An 18,057-nucleotide genomic window follows, 5' to 3' on the forward strand; every position below is an offset into this window, starting at 1 on the left:
ACCCAACCACATAATCTCATAATCATAACAGATCTTGGATCTCTGCTCACTCTAGTGTCCTTCTCACTATTTCACATTTATAGCTCCTAAAATTCTTGAATACAAGGCAGGTTCTGGTGTATTTAAATCTCTCTACCAAAGAAGAATAAAACACTGGAGAGCTGGGGCAGATGAATGCAAATTCTGCTTTTTTTTTTTTTAACACCAAGCACATTGCACTGCACACTGCAGATGTTAAATCTGAGTATTTGTTGAATTGAGTTTGCAGCATTCTTACAGTTTATCCATCTCATTAATTCTTGCTCTTCTCTTCACTAAATTTCTTCAATTTTTTAATATTTGGGTCATAAAGATATTCAATGAATTTTCCATGTTTCATATACCTTCTTCTGAGCCTAGGTTAGTATTTTGCAGATACTAGGTATTAAATAACATTTTTTATTCAATTTTCCTGTATTGTATCTGCAAGCACCTCTGTGACCTTTGAAGAGTGCTTCCTTATGATCAGCATCTAAAAGAAGAGCTCTTTGTTTATATTTGCTGTACTCAGAATATACTTGTGTTTCTTATAATCATTCATGCTTGTTCTTTTTTCAATGTTGCTGATTTCTAGGTTCATATTCTTATTGAATATGTGTGTCTGTTAGATTGTTTTCTCCTCTGCTAGAACATTTATTTTTGCCAAGTTCAATCTTATTTTAGATGCTTTCTGTTTATATTTGTAAATGTGTTGACATTCCTTGCATTCTTTTCAGTTCTCTGACATTTGCAATATCTTTAAATCTAGTGCCATCTGCAATTTCTCTGTAGTCATTCTTGTATACAATGATACTCAGTATAATACTGCCTCTAAAGAGATCACCAGAACTAGATCTCTGGTCACTCTTGATAAATCTTTACTAACTGACAAAACAATAGCATTAATTTCAGACTGAATTTGAATCAAATTAAAATCTTTACTCTCTATTTCTTATTTATTGAAATTCAACTATACGAGTTGTCCTGTGGTGACTTTTTTACTTGCTTATGATTCTGTCCACCATAAAGCAATCAGAAAAGATGTCCACCATTTGTTCTTCTCGAGGTAATATTGCTTACCTGTCATCTTGATGTTTAAAATGGTTCTCTACAAACATCTGTTTCATTTAAGAACTGCTTAAATCAGCCTCCAAAATCATTCTCTTTTTACCCATTATGAAGATTATTTCCATTCATTTATTATTACTACATCTTTTGGATATATATAGTTCTCTCTTTTCTTCATACCTTTGCAATAGTCAGATTCAGTCACTGTGACATGCAACTATCAAATCAATTGTAGGCATCATATACCCAGAGTCACTGATTTGTTAATGTCCAAATTTCCCAATTACTCCATTCTCTGCTTTTAGAAGCTGTTTTTTGCAGAAAGTTAATTATATCCTACTCATACACAGTAATTGTCTTCTTATTAAAACAAGATTTAAGAAATTAGTTGAGTCTCTCAGCCATTTGGACTTATCATTAATGTCATGTCCCTCATTTATTTTTGACTCCATTCATCAGTTATTTTCTCCACCCTCGTATCCCCTCATGAAGTTTTAAAAATACTTCATTTTAGCTTTAACCATTTGTGCCAATCCTGACTCATTCTCCTTTTATAGTATTCTTTTTTTCACTTCTAAGTTATAATTTCTTTTCATTTCTTTATGTAAACAATGGCTTAGTAGTGAGTAAATAGGGAATAACCAGGATTACTACCCTACACTTGATTCAGGTCTAAGATTCCGACAGAGCCCCAGCTTGCTTAGGGACCCAATCAGCTATTCATTGGATCTGAATTTCTACACGTACACTATCTGCATACAATGCTTATGCCATCTACACTATGGGCACAATCATATGCCCATCCCCTGCCCATCAAATACCCACACAGTCTTGTTACGAGTATTTCCCAGCCCTGGTTCCATCAAAGTACAGTCATACCAGGACTCTCTTCCCTAGACCACTTTTCCTTTCATTTACCTTTCTACTTATCTTCTTGCCTTCTGACCTTCATATTTCTCATCCTTTTGAATCAGTTCTCTCTTTCTTACCCAAATTTCCTCTAGTAGATTATAGTGTAACAAAATCCTTTGTTTAATAAAGACACTCCCAAACCCTAGTCAGTTGTCTATTTGTTCCAAATGGTAATAAATGAAAGAGGGTTTTAGGACCTGAAAATGTAAATAATGCTTCAGAATTTAGTGGAATAGGAGTTGACTTCAGTTCTCTTTCTCATTCAGTCAACTTGCCTTATTGTTCCTATATCAGGTACAAATTCTTGATTGTCCCATCTGGAAAGGCTGGGCTTAATTTTGAAACAGTCCATCCTTAATCACTTGGGAACAAGTAACTTGTAACTCAAAGGTTTCTGGACATCTTAGTTCCCATCCGCCAAAAATTCCCCAAAGAAAGCCACAAATATAAGCTGCAACCCTTAGTTCTCACAGCAGCTGTACCATCTGGAAAGGGAATCTGGACTAGCTACCTATAGCATAGACTTCAGTAATCAGTAAATATTTATTAGGTGAGTGAAAAAGATGAGCATGACCCAATCTGATCCTACTTCATATTTTACAGGAATTGGATATTTTTCCAATTTTTCTTTATGGCCATTAAGTTCATTCATCATACTACCCATGTCCCATCTGGCTTAATCAGCGTCACTTTAGAACCCCCATTTAAGTAGCAAGTGAATATAAACAACTACCAAGTCCAAGAACAGAGCAAGTCAAGAAGAAGTAGAAGAATGTTTGCTTTTAGTAAAGCCCTCATTGGCAGGGTAGAGGCAACAAGATTCATAAGCTGGATGGGTGGGATCATAAACAAAGTGAGCAGAAGACATACGAGCAACTGTTAAGCAGGAGACAGTTCTCTGTAGCATGATGTCATTAACGAAACATCTCATTCTGAGATTCCATTCAAGTTTCACATTTCCAGGGGAGAGTTTATTAGTCTAGCCTAAGTTGTTTTTCCCTCTGGGATCAGTCAGCCTGTCCAGAGGCTAGTGACACAGAAATGATCACCAGAAATATCACTGATGTCCAGGCAACCATCCAGTTTATGTTGATTGACTTAAGCATTAGAGTTTTTCCCTTGATGTCTGTGGTCACCAGTATATTCAAATCTATAAGAGCTTTTAAATTCATTTTAATTATGTGTTTCTTTAATGGGTCTTAATGTTTACACCTAATTCAGACTTTTTAAATAAGAATTAAATGAATTTAAATTCATAGGCACCAAGATTATGTTTAATGCTAGCATTTTAAAATTAAATGAAGCATTTGATCTGTGATACAAGGGTTGTCATAAAAACATATTTTTAACAAAAGGCCAGAAAACAAAGACTAGATTTGTGGTATCCAGTGCTCATATGCAATGGCTCTTCGTTTTACCTAGTATTTTGCAGATACTAGGTATTAAATAACGTTTTTTATTCAATTTTCCTGTATTGTATCTGCAAAGTTGGCCTCTTTCTCAGTGAGACGTCATTATTTCTCAGGTACACAATGGCTTAGCCAATCAGCCAGTTCTCAGTTGTTCAGGGCTTGCTGTGTCCTCTTAGAATTGTCATTCAAATGTGAGCCTCTGAAGGGTAGGAGCCCTGCCCTCTGTCTGTATAGCCCCATGCTTAGTGGAGCATATTACAAGCACTAATGGTGTGTTTATTGAATGGATGAGTGAATGGATGACATCTCCTCTTCCTACCTTCTAATGTCAGCTTTTGTTTATTAGTAGCAATGTAAATTACTGTGTAAAAGCTCAAAAGAGGTATATAAAACCAATATTTGTCAGATTTTCCACCAAATAGTAAGTAATAAATGCCTCAGTGATGAAGCTGGGATTTGAAAATTTTTAGCAATATCAAGTTTGAGCTTTATCTTTGGGTTTTATTTACTCATTTATGATATTCCAAGCATCCAATGGCTTGGGTAATCTGAACTTGACAGTTTCCATTAATTTTGTCAAATGCACTCGTGGACCTGTATCATGGGCAGCAGAAAAGGGTAGAATAGTGCATCTTCACAATAAATCTGAACCCACTTACCTGCTTGGCTGGACTTGTACTTCTTGGATCATATAATTTGCCCCCTATAAGCCCAAGGAATGGTAATAATGATGCAAACTTGACTGAACTTGCAGCCCCAAAGGCATGAGAGTGGTTATTTAGGGCCTATCATAAATACACTGTCATGTAGCTTTCATCAAAATTTTGAGATATGGGTACTGCAGATTTGGAGTAATGTATTCAACTTGCAGATGGTGCAAATACCAAGGCTTCAGAAGCATCAGTCTCTGCTACTCAATTTGACCCTGTAATTCACCAAAGCTATTTGGATTCATCAAATCCTTTTTTAGCTGCCACACTTGTAGATCCATTCCCAAGTAATTCTCACTTACTTCTGGAGATGGTAACATGTGTCACCATCATCATTATTATTGCAATTCTATTATAGAGCAGTGTGTTCTCAAAGTACCAAGTAAATCTTGTATTGGTTAATAATGAATGTGGAGGATGCATTCTTTTGCTTCTATCTTGTTTGTCATTCTTTATAACCAGAACGAAAATGCTTCATCATTGCATCTTTTCAATACACAGTGGTATCCCATGACCAATGGTATTAGGCTTGTGCAAAGTGCTCTCCATCATCTCTTCCTTGCTCCCTTCCATCTTAGATTATCTCAAGCTGAGACACACTACTGTTCTGAGAGGACACTCATAGTCTCACTTCCCTGTGAGGTTCTCTCTTCTAATCATGATCATCTCCCCATGACTCTGTGGATATTGAAAATTGTCATTTTGCTATGTCAGCATTGGCAGCCACACACCTCATAATTGTGGTAGAAAACGGCACCTGTGGGTATGGCTCACGGACGTGGAGCTCACTGGCCTGATGGCACACATCCAGTCTCACTGAGTTGAGAAGCCCGAGTTGTAGCAGAAGATCAGAGCACCTCTGTTACAGCATGATTACAGCACGCCATCATCATTTGTTTGCTTAGCTGTCTCTCCCACAGTCTATGATCTGCCTAAGTGTGGGAGCCGCATTTTATTTGTTTTTACAACTCCTCTCCCTCAAACAGTACGGGTCCTGGAACTTAGTTATTGATGCTCCAACTGACCAAAGGATTTCCTTGCTAAAGTAAACACAGAGCATGACCATATGATTGGAAGCTTTAGCCATGAAGGGACACATTTGTGGCAGCGAAACAAAAATTCAGTAAAACTTCAAAATGGTAGAAGGAGAGAGATGTGTTAAAAATCTAGAGATTTCTCTCTGCTGCCAGTCAGGAAAGGGTGTCTTTTATGAAACAAAATACTACACGCTGAGCTCATGTTCTTGATGAGATCCGCACGTAATACTGATAAGATCTGAGCCACACTGTCGTTCCTTTCTTATTTTTTGTAGACATCGCGTTCATGTATAAATGTTTGAAAAGAGGGGGGAAGCTACTCATTTGGAAATGTTATGTCTGTGAATAAAATATGTACATGTATTTGAGACTCAGTTTGACACTACAACGGTATATTTAAGATAAACTATTTATCTTCCACAAACACATTTCACTGTTTTAACACATCCATTTGTTTCTGGAATGAAGGCAGAGGCATGAGGGTGGGAGGAAGGGAGAGGAAGAGGGAGGTGGGAAGGAGAGGGAAACAGTCAGGGAGCTTTGTGTTGTGATATTTCAGCTTTCCTCTTGACGGCAAAATCCTAACTGGAATATGGTTTTGTTATCCTGGATGTCAGTTCACAAATCATGAATTAAGCAGCTCAAGCCAAGTGGCACCTAGCAGTAAAACTGGCATTTCTCAAAATATTGGCAGATCGAGTGAGCAACTGTTGATTTTAAATGTTTAATGAGCAATATGTTACTTATTCTGGTAATATTGTTGTGTTTGCCTAACCTTTCTCAGACTGCCTCCTTCTGCTTTATTGCTGGAAAGCTTCCAAAGAGAAAGGGGTGAGTTAGGGAGGGGAGAGAGTGTGGACAGAATGAGGAAGAACTATTAGAAGAAAAGCTAATTAAAACTGCTCTCCTGATAATGGGGGAAGTATCCATGTCTTCTCAGTTCATAACTCAGGGACTTTATGAAATCCCAGCATGTTGTTCCTCACATGTTTATGATCACCACGGAGGAATAAAGGATAAAGGAAGAAAAAAATAGTATGGAAGAGGGCCAAGTAAAACTGCTGGGGGTGGTGAAAATGAGCAGCACCTGGTAACTGGGAAGTCTTGGGTGAGATCTTAAGAGTAAGATCATGATGACAGGAACATGGGTGAAGCCATTCTGCACACGGTTGTCATCATGGAGTCTTGGTCCAAAGAATAGACCTGTGGCACGATTATAACAGAAATCAAATCAGTGGTGCAACTGAATAAGAGAGAAATCAATAGTAACTTCATATTCTGTGGCAGAAAGCATTTGGCTTCTTGGGCCCCCTCATAGTTAAACACTGCCAATGCGTGCTTATTTCTTATCAGTGAGTCTGAATGCATTATTGGTCAGTGTGTGTAAAATATCTGATGGAAAATAAGACCTCCGCAAGGCAAAGTTAATGAGCATGAGCACTATGAAATTCTGGGTGTCATTTGTTGCTTCAAAGAACAATTAGCTTTCTTTATCAGAACCATTTGTTTTAGCAAAAGTCAGTGAGGAACTCAAGACATCCCTGGGTAAGCTTGAAATCCTCTATAGGGCTAATGCAGATAATCTATGCAAGAGATCTGGATCAGTAGGGGTGTTAAAGTGGAGATAACCATGTGACTGATTAGCATAAAAAATTAGCTACAGAGAGAAATCTTCCAAAAAAGAGCCCTCATTGTAGTTTGGAACAGAAAGGAATTCTTCAGTGCTCCAAGAATTCAAATAAAAAAAATCAATCACCTGTTTGTTAGGGGAGCAGCTAACCTTTAAAAAATATAATCATACCATCAGCCTGTTGTTAGGTGTTGTACGAATTAGGGATATTGTTCCTGAACTTTAGAAGAAAAACACTCTTGTATAAAGCTCATCCAGGGTCACGTTGTGTAAAGTTACTTCAGATTATATGCATATTTGCAGTCTTCCCTGGTCGTGCTCCCGTAGAGAGGAACTGTAATTTTCCTGAATGCAGTCATAAGGCCTACTTTTGGTACTGGGTTCAAGAACCCTGGGATTGATGCTAACGAGGTCAGAACATCAAGGACAGTTTCCCACAAGCTAGCGAGCTTAACTTTGTCCTTTGACCACAGTCTTTAACCCTGGCAGTGAACCCTTGAATAAATACTCAGTCACAACAGCAATGGCTTGTCAAAGAAAAATCATTTCCAATTCATCATCAAGAAGTCATCATCATTTATTGAGTATCTACTATGTGACAGGCATAGTGCATAGTGATCTTTGGGATAATATTAAATTATTCTGGACCCTCTGGTAATAGGTGTCTGTTTGTAGAGATATGGCTACAACCCATCACATTTGTTAAAATGAAATACTGCAACTACTTATAAAACCCCTACTCGAATCTTTCACTCAATTAAATATTTCAGTACAGATTGGAGAGGGTAGGAGGATATCTTATTTGCGAAGTGAAGATAAAAAATGCAATTGGAACAAATAAATTCAAATGATAGATTAAAGTTACTTGACTTGTTTTCTCTGCTGGAAAGGAAAAGGATAGTATCTCTTCTGAGAAAAATACTTGGGGAGACGGAAATGTACACAGATGATGTCAGTGCAACCTGATCTAGGCCACCATAATTGCATGAACAAAATTACTGGAGGACAGAGAGAGACCAAAAAGATCTTGAGCTAAGAATAAGGGTAGTTTCAAGCAGGGATTAAGAGGAAGAGGCAGAGGGAAAGATGCTGAGAAAAATTTCATAAAGGAGATGTCATGTGGACTGGTTCTTGAGAGCTGGCTTAGAAAAAGCCCAGACAGAGAGGAGGAGAATGTCCTTCTGAAGGAAGAGGGACAGCATGTATTGTTTGCATTCATCAGTACACTGAAATCTAAAAGCTCAAACTCTATTATGGCAAACAAAACAAACTGATGTTTTGCAATAGTCAGAGGCAATGTTCAAGTCTTGATTAGATTTAAATATACAATAAAAATTCTGGAAAGGCTCCAAGCGGGAAGAATAAACCCATAAGATGGCAGAAACTCAGAGTGTAAAACATTTCTAAGGACATGCAGGCTCTGGCACATGCAATGGGTAGTGGTCAGCTCCTTTGGGCATGTACCTTTGTGGACTGATTCCTACATGGAAGGTCAAATTCTGGGATAATCTACAAAGGGGACAAAGGGGGCATCAGCTCAAAGATCTCAATAGTCTAGACAGGAATACTATGAAATTTAACTGTGTGCATTTACTTATATATATATAGTACTTGGTAATTTGCATATATTATCTCTTTCAAATTTCTTGGCCATATTATAAGGTCATCAAGAAAGGTACTATAACCTCTATTTTACAGATGAGGAAAGTGAACTTTGAAGACTTTTAATGACTCTCCCAAAGTTAATGGCAAAGCTATAAACTCAAGTTCCCTAAATCCAGTTCCAAGAGTCTGTTATACCACACAGGCTTACTTATTTTTTAAAACAAAATGAAACAAAACAGGTGAAATAAGGTAGAATGACCAGAAAAAATCAAATGTAAATGTTAAGGTAAATTTTCTAAATCTCTTGCTATATCGAAAAGTTTTAAAATCTAATCTAACTATATTTGATCTAATCACCAAATATCTCATGTCTTAGAGTACAACTCTCTTTTTTCTTTATTTTCTAGATTTCTTCTATATCAAGCCATTGATTTTTTTTTTCAGGCTAATCCCTTTTCCTTATTTCTGAAATAGAATTTCTGCTCCTAGTTTCAAAAACGTGGACTTCAGAGCTGGACAGAGCTGAATTCAAATCCTGATCCTGTCACGTATTAGCTTTAAAATCTTGAAAAACTGATTCAGATCTCTTCTGTGCCTTAACACATCTCTAAATTATGTGTATGTTTAATAATACTTGTATTACAGAGTTTTCAAGTTAAAATACTGTGATTAATGTGAGAGTCTTAGCACATAGTTTTCATTCAGTAAATGCTTGTGATTATTCCTCTACCTTTTCTTATTTGCATTCTGCACACCATTTAAATTCTTTTCTTCATTTTTCAATCCTCAAGAATCTCAGTTCTGTTTTCTTTCCCACATTCTATTGCTGCCCTTCTCCTGGCACTCATACCTCTCTGCTTTCCCAGATGTCTACTGCCTATATTCTCCTGCTCTCCCCTCAGTGGTCCTACTTCTTGATCCCTGATGCCTTTCCTCTTGCCTTTGCCAGCTCTTCAAGAGCTAGAGTAGAAACCAGGTGATGTCTAAGGTGGCAGGTGGAGAAATCACACAAGCTGTTCCAAGCACTGAAGAATAAATGATTTAGATGTCTTTGATTTGGGAGAATGGAGACAACAACAACAAAAATACTGAACAGTAAGGGTCCTGTTGATTCCCCTTCTTCCACATTTGCATGTACACACACACACACACACACACACAAACACACACACACACACACACACACACACACACACACACACACAGAGGAACCTACCCAGGAATTATGCATGTGATCACTTCCTCACTCATTCTTGTGAGTCCTTTTAGCTTTCTATTTCTATTCAATTTTCCTTCACTCATTTTCAGGACTTCAGAAATAACTGAGTATGTAAGTCAATAGAAATCTAAGAAGAAATAAAAAAGGACATAAAAAGAGAGATGCTGAGATATAAATAACAACTAGGCATGAACATTTTAATACTTTTAGAACCAGCAACCTCTTAACCGTATCAGCCAAGCTGCACACTTGTTCTGAGCAGCCTGTAACTCTTCCTTCTCACAAGGCCCTCTGCTACGTGGTACAGGGATGTTTCTGAGTCCAGCTGGTAATCGCTTTATGTCCTGAGGCAAAAGGATTGATGGGGTACGCCATACTTTTTCTAGCTTGCATAAAGCAGATGCTGTTCCTGCTCTGCTCATTCGCATAAGTGTTTATTTCTTCCTAGAGTCTTACAAAGTGTCTGCAGTATCCCAGGAAAGTCAGACAATAGGGCACCTTCGGGTGAGATAGAAAAATGTAAAGAAGTAGGAAGTTGGAGACTCTCTCTCTCTCTCTCTCTCTCTCTCACACACACACACACACACACACACACACACAGCTTCCACATTGGTTCTCTTCGGGTAGAGTTGCTCTTTGTGCACTGGAACTGTTTAAACAGAGATATCCTGTCTTTGTACCTTCTTTATTTCAGACCACACTGCTAATATATATATATTTTTTTCTTTAAGCCTCTGCCTTCCCCGAGACCTTGTAGGGCTTTGAGGATCTTTGATGGTGAGGTTGATTTCCCAGGGCTGCACCTTTCTAAGGATGACTGTCTTCTGATTCCCTGTAGCCTTTCTTTCCCTGTCCCTGCTGAATAGACTTAGTCTTAGTCTTGAGCTTTGACTCAGGACAAAGAGGACCATTTAAAAGGGTGGGAGAGATGAATATGTCTAGGTTTCGGGGTCTAAACAGTGTGGCCATTCCAGGCTGCCAGTCCCTATGAGAATGTCATGCCATTTCTTCTAGAATCCATCAATTTTAAGAACTCCCAGGCAGCATAAAATGAGAAAGAGGTTTACTGTGAATTGGGGTTACTACTACTCTCATTTGGGAAAACTTTTCAACTCTTGGAAATATAATTTCTAGTTTCATAATTTGAAAGCTCTGTGACCAATTCTTGCGTGCATTTCTTTCCCATCTTGTTGTTGGATGTTTGTGTGTGATTTCATATAACGGCTTTTCTCTGCTGTGAGAACCCAAATGCTGTGCACCTAATGGGTTTGCAATCACTGTCTCTCCAGCAGGCAAAAGAAATTCCTGGGGCCTTTTTGGCTTTTTTTTAGAAAGAAACAAGTATGAGGCTGTTAGTACAGTTCTAACTTTTACTGGATTTCTCCCAGGAGCAACTTCTGGGCAAGTGCAGGACTCTCTTCTCTAGAAAGTCTCAGGACGCAAGCTGAGACTTGCATCAGTTCATACCTACAGCCAGAGCTTTGAAAGCTTTCTTTACATTGTGGCTGGTTTGTTGAGTCTGGGGCAAAGGAGGCTGTGAACTGGGGCGCTTTTGTGAAGCTTTGGCAGTGAGAGTATACATCTGAATCACCCCCACGGTGTTAAAATGCAGATTCCTGGGGCTCACCGCAGACCTACTGGACTAGAACTTCTGGAGCTGAACCTGATAATCATCTTTTTTAAAGTAGTTCCCTGGATGGCTTTTCCCAGTTTGGAAACTGCTGCTTTAGAATGATATTTAGAATGACCAAAAAATGAAGATGACTCAGCAATACTGATACTATAATTGTTTGAAAATAATTGCTTAGATCCTAGGACATTCTGAAATACAGCTTTGTTGTTATCCACATTATTCCCCAGTTTAAAAAAAATGGGAAAAAAATTAGCTCAATGAAAAATGAAGTTCTTTGGACTTGCGTGTTAGATTTTGTTCCTTTATATCAGAGGTTGCCAAAATGTTTTTCCGTAAAGGACTGGGTAGTAAATATTTTAAGCTTTACAGGCCATATGGTCTTTGTTGCAAGTAAACTCTGCTGTTGTAGCTGACAGCAGTCACAGACAGCGAGTAAATAGATGGGCACAGCTGTATCTCAATAAAACTTTATTTATGAACACTAGGATTTGAATCTCATATACTTTTCATGTGCCACAAAATATTGTTCATGTTTTAATTAAAAAAATATTTTACAATGCAAAAACCATTATGTCCTGTACAAAAACAGGCACCAGGTCAAATCTGGCCCATGGGCCATAGTTTGCTAACCCCTATTCTGCACCTCTTTTGGTTCCAAATTAGGACAAACTTGGAAAACATAAAGCAGAATTTCAGGAAATTCTTTTTTTCAAAAACATTTTTGATTATCAATAAAATAATAGGATAGATAGATAGATAGGCAGATATAGATAGATATCTAGCTATATAGATATATATCAGCAATAAAAGATTTTTGTTCAGAAAAGACATCTGTGTTAAATCTTCAATCTTAATATTTTATAAGTGGTTCATCAGATATAGGACAGATCATGCAAAATCTAAAAGGTAAAAACTTAGAGATGGTTGTGGCAGAAAGAAAAAGAGACTAAAAAGAAATTAACTCTTAATGAATGCTGATTGTGTCTGGGCACTGGTCATTGTACTCGAATGTAGGAAACCAGAACATCCAAAGTAATGATATCAACAGTAAAAGCACATTTAACTCATCGTTAATTAATTGTCATTAATATAATGATTTCCTAAATAGTTATATCCTCTTTACATTTTAGTATTGTCTTCTAATGCTTTGTTGTATCTTCTCAGCCCAGTGCTGCATGTGTAATAGTTGTCAAATTAAATTCTTTACTATACCTTTCATTCTGAGGGGGTGATACTCATTACAAAGGGGCGCCACCCTTCCTGTATTTGTAGACTCTCTCCCTCTCTCTCTGTAGCAGGAAATAGAAAGTTCAGCTTAATGAAGAACCCAAGAATGTGAGTCTCTTTCTCTTGATCATATTTGGCTTTTCACTCATGGCTATCAAAGTTTGGCAGTAGATCCCTTTATGTTACTTGATTTTAGTCTATCTCTTGAGCACCATTGCAATAATCTGTCCTTTTGAAGCCATTCAATGGCTTTCAAACTGTGTGCTAATGAACACTGATGTTCCAGAAACTAAACTTAGTGGTTCTGCTGCTAAAATGGAAATCAGCATTCTTTTACTGAGTCGTAGAGGGGAAATATTACTGAATAAGATTGAATTTTATTGATTAAAGATTTTCCCATAAAACATTCTCAAATTTTTTGATGTCTATATGATTTTTTAAAATTAAAATCTAACAATCCAATGTAGGATAAACACAAAGTCTCTAATCGAACATTTAGCTTCTTGTAATTGCATGTATTGTTAGACAAAGAGTGCTGCGATTATCTGGTGCTCTGATACCTGGAAACTTTGAGGACCTGTGTCCTGGACTGTAATTTGGAGAAGTTACTAGTGTCTTTTCCAGAAAAGAAATTAAATCTATATGAATACATTTAGTGAAACTACTTTTAAACATTCATTCAGCTAAACTTCATTTAAATATGTGTGCCTCAAGTTTTATATTGTCGACTCTTTAGTGAAAAATATATTTTTGCCAGGTTGAGGAATAATTCAACGTTCCTGCTAATCCTAATTCTGTCACTTACCTTTCTCTAGTTGTCTATAAACATATTTTTTTACACACACACTTCTGTTTTCTTCCAAATACCTCTCATTCTTAAGTCACTTTAAGATATTCCAATTTGGGGGAAGGGTATAGCTCAAGTGGTAGAGTGCATGCTCAGCACCCGAAAAGTCAAGGGACCAATCCCCAGTACCTCCTCCAAGTGGAAATCGATGAAGAAACAAAGCCTAATTACTTCCCCTTCATAAAAAAAAAAAAAAAAAAAACAGTACAAGATATTCCAATTCTGACTCCTTGATGGAAAGAGGAACAGATTGGATTAGAGGAAGCGGAAGTCAGACACCTGACCATTTGGAATTTTATTCTTTTGATTAGCATGGATCCAACCTAGCCATGTGTTAACCAAGGTGTCAGAGGCACATGCAGTTCATCTGTGGCCAGTGCCCTATTCCTCACGCCAGTGACTGATAGCTCTCTTCCGTGATAGCACCTGACAACTCTCTAGGTAGACTTTCCATTTGATAAGCTTTGAAATAGGGACACAAGTTTTTCATTATCCCCGATGTGAAGACAATGCCTTGATAACCTGCCCTTAGACTACCTGGAACTATGTCAAGACCAGGGATTAAAAAAAAATGGTTTGAGCCCCTCCCAGTCCTTTAAGGAGGACTAAAGGTTATCACTATGTTGTCCAAAATGACCACTCCAAACTTTTGTGACCCTTAAGCTTTCCTATACCCAGCCACTTATGCAATCATATTCTTATCTATTCACTTACTCTCAGATGGGTAGAATGAGGGGTAACCACTTCTTAGCATGGTTATTTTATGTCATATCCAAATGAAGTCATGTTGTGAATAGGCTTAGGCTCAACCAACCAAAATACACCTGCCTGCCCTGACTGCCAGCAGGCTGATTTTGTAAGTATCTGTGAGTCTGCTCTAGGCTGTTGTAATTCTGATAGCATTTTCTTCCTGCTCTTATCCTTCCCCATGGTCTGATTCTCTGGATTTCTTCCTATGATCACCCTGTGCCCCTCTCTATTGCCTTCTTGTTTGCTACAGGACTTCCCCCTCATGGTTTTCTGCCTTCCCACCTTCCCTGTGGTCTCCTCTGCCCCGAACACAGCAGGTCAGACAGTGTTGCCCGAGAGCCATGGCTAAGTTTGCCCGCAGGTGAAACCATCTGTCCAAAGGCAATGATTTGAGGTGCTTTACTTTTTTCACCTTGAAATTGCAAGGTTTTTTAGACCAGGAACCTAAAATTTCATCAGTAAACATTATGTTGAGATATTGATATAATCAGGTTTAGCCTTCTGGAAACCAACAGTATTTTAGAATAGTATCCAGGGAAGGGAAGGCTGAGGAGATTTGAGAGTAGTGATTTTTTGAAGACATTCCAAGACCCCCTGCTCAAAATTTATCCAATTATCTTCTGAAAACCTGGCTATTATTGCTCTCATCAAGATAGGGATCAGCAAGCCTAAAAGAGCACCCACCTTGCATGACCTCAAATGCACCAAAAGACTTTTTGTGTTTAATTTTTTTCATTGTTTGATTTTTGGGGGTTTTTTTCCCCTTAGCAGAAGTACTAGGGATTGAACCCAAGACCTCGTGCATGCCCAGGACACGCTCTACCACTGAGTTATATCTCGCACCCCTCTAGTGTGTTTTATACCTATTCCAAGACTGACATATTTATATATGTCATAAGCCGGGACCTTTTTATCCATATCTGCAACTAATTTCACACCAAGACTTAGATATTAGTGAGACTGATTTTCTGTCTCAGTATCACCACCAACATTTAGATGCACTAAGCCAGAGTGTGTTCAGTGTGACATCTGAACGGTGACTCCCTCCTTCCCTAGCAGTCCTCTTCCTCCTGTCCTGTTCTTCCAGGTCCTCCGAACTTCTGCCCACAAGTACCCACCCTGATTGCCTGCAGGCTGACAAGTCCCTTAGGTGTTCATTGAAAATTAAGACATTCTCTGATAAAAGGTATAACCACTTGCATTAATATTTGCATTGTTAATGGAGTCTTAATGGGAAAATAATTAAACTTTAAAGCTTGATATCTTTGAGGCAATTTATCCTGCCTGGCAACCTGTAAAGTCTCACCACACAGGCAGTCCCTGCCTTGCATCACCTCATCTGCCTGCAGCTCATGCTGCCCACAGCTCATGCTGCCCACATGTAATTTCAGTGTAGCTCTACAACCAGACCACAAGACGGTGGGGTAGATAGCTCGGAATCCTACCTAACATGATCCAAAGAAATAAAATCTCTCATCTGTTTACAAATAAATTTACTCTTAAAGATCTTCTAATCCTTGAGAAGGTCAGGAGCCATCCATCTGCCATTCTGCAAGTTCACAGATAGCTTGTCTACTGATCACAAGTGCTTTTGTGATGAAATTCACGCTTAAGGGAGGTAGGACAGACAGTTTGTGTTTTCTTGTCCAACTTTGCATAAAAATGACCTATTGATGATTTTTACAATATGAAAATCTAGTGACAATGCCAGGTAAAACACAGTGAACCACAGGACAGAGAGGAAAATTAAGGACAGCAGACAATTGGGAACTGGGACCCAGGCTCTGTTTAGAGTTCCAGGAAGGCCTGCAGGTAGTCAGCATTGGCTTTTGTCTAGTGTCTAGTACTGGTAGGTAGGTAGGCAGGCAAGATGGAGATTAGTTCCAGAAATAGAGGTGAGACTTTTAAACTATGATTAATGGTTAACAACACTAGGTTCACACAGACATCTCAGCTCTGCCATTTACCATCAGTGTGATGTTGGGAAATTGTTAAAGCTAAGTAGCTTCATTTGTAAATAAAGAAAAAAGAATATGCCCACATAGATAGAGGAACAAGTATATGTAAGGAGCCTGTGTGTCACAAACTCCTTGTGGTACTAACACAAAGAGGTTTGTTAGCTCAGCAATGAGACTAGAGTGTCAAGTTCAATGCAGAACATGGATCCTTCTCTTGATAATTTAACTTTTCTCCTTCAGTCTCCCCTGACCTAAAAACCGAATTGATTCCCAATCCCAGGCCAAGGTTAAACCTGTCAGCTGCAGTTATTTGAAGTCCCTTGAGAGAAACAAAGGGATATGCTTCTGAATGTCAGACGACTAAGATCAGATGGGTGGTTCCCAAATGTAGGTGTTCCCAAGCATCACCTAGTGAGCTTTATCAGCATGTGGATTCCTGGGCCTCACCCCAAGCAGGTCTGACTCGTTGAGTCTGTGGAAGGACCCAGTGATCTGCCTTTATGTTCCGCTCCCAGTGTGGTTCTCACATAGGTGATCTGTGGATCACACATTGGGAAGCGCTGGAATGGATGCTGGCAGGAACCTGAGATAAGGAACCTGATTGCTACTCCAGGGCAGAATATTTACATAATTTTTCTAAAGTGAAAACAAAAAGGAAAATGCATTGACTCACCTAACTACTTTATTTCAAAGTAGTGGGAAGAGGTTAAAAATCTATCTGAGGAGACATAATTTTTTGCAAAAATGCACGGAGGCCACTTATCAAGGGTATTGATGTACTAGACAATATATTGGACTAAAGTTTATGAAATACACAGAAAATGTGTTCAAAAGGATAATTTTTAATAGTCTTTATAGGAAAGCCCGTGGCCTCACTTTGGTGAAGCCATTTCTTGGAAGTGCATAAATACTCATGGTCCAGGTCACCTGCTTTCTAAATATGTGATCCCTGGGTAGATTCCAGAGACTCTTTTTTTTTTCCCTTCTTATTTTTTTTATTTAAGTTCAGTTGATTTACAATGTTGCTTTCAGTTGAACAGCAAAGCAATTCAGTTATACATATACATGCATACTTTTTTATTTTTTTTTGGGGGGGGGAGTGGTTTGGAAGGGGAAGTAATTAGGTTTATTTACTTAATTATTTTTAAAGTGGAAGTGCGGGGGATTGAAGCCAGGACCTTGTGCATGCTAAGCCTGTGCTCTGCCACTTGAGCTATACCCTCCCCACCTACATACACATGCATACATATTTTCAATTTCTTCTCCATTTCCAGAAACTCTTAAATAAATGGATAGCAGCATACTGAGTAGAGATGCTATCTCAGTCAGTTCAGGCTGCTATAGCAAAGTTCCATAGCCTGGGTGGCTTACACAGCAGACGTTTATTTCCCATAGTTCTGGAGGCGGAGATGTCCAGGATCAAGGTATCAGCAGATTCAGTATCTGGTGAGAGCCTGTTTCTTGGTTCATAGATAGCTGTAGGGTAGGATTTCAACATATGAATTTTGAGCGGACACAAGCATTCAGTCCATAACAATCTACCTTACAATGATCAAGTGTCTTAAACAAGCATTTGACAGACCGTAGGTTGAAATCCACTAGCAACTGAATCTCTGTAGTTATTTTGTGCATTGCAGTTAAGATCTTTGTAAGGTGGGGATGGGAAGTGAGGGAGGAAAGCTTTCTAAACAGATCAGCTTCCTAGAGCAAGATCAAATGGCTTCAACACAGGGCTGGGAAGTTGTGTGATATAAATACATGATTGAGTACATTTATGTGCTTGGTTGAGATACAAAGTTCTGTACTATATACTGTGGAAAAAAATGCTGAACCTAATATTTTTGTATGACAGGTATTAGTTAGTACCTGCTCTCTCCATCCATAAAAGATCTCCGCATAGACCCTATAAATTGTGTACTTTTAAGGTAGTGATTTTATGGTTCTTGCCTGTTAAGCCCTGGGCGGGGGGCGGGGGGGAGGCTAGGCCACTAGCGAACGTAGACGTTCCCAGTGAGAAAAGAAGATAAGCGA

At 38.5% G+C, this 18,057-nt stretch overlaps 1 protein-coding gene and 1 long non-coding RNA gene across 5 annotated transcripts in view; one reads left to right on the forward strand and one right to left on the reverse strand.

Moving 5' to 3' along the window:
• The window catches only part of LSAMP (limbic system associated membrane protein), a 736,440-nt gene that overhangs the window by 665,231 nt on the left and 53,152 nt on the right, over positions 1 to 18,057 (forward strand). The gene's annotated exons all lie outside the window — the stretch shown is intronic.
• LOC140697401 (uncharacterized) overlaps positions 5,649 to 18,057 on the reverse strand; it is a 54,018-nt gene continuing 41,609 nt past the window's right edge. The window contains exon 3 of the long non-coding RNA XR_012074398.1: positions 5,649 to 6,360. This is a non-coding gene — a long non-coding RNA (uncharacterized lncRNA). The remainder of the gene's footprint in view (positions 6,361 to 18,057) is intronic.

This window comes from Vicugna pacos, chromosome 1, assembly GCF_048564905.1.
Source record: "Vicugna pacos chromosome 1, VicPac4, whole genome shotgun sequence".
Lineage (NCBI taxonomy): Eukaryota > Metazoa > Chordata > Mammalia > Artiodactyla > Camelidae > Vicugna > Vicugna pacos.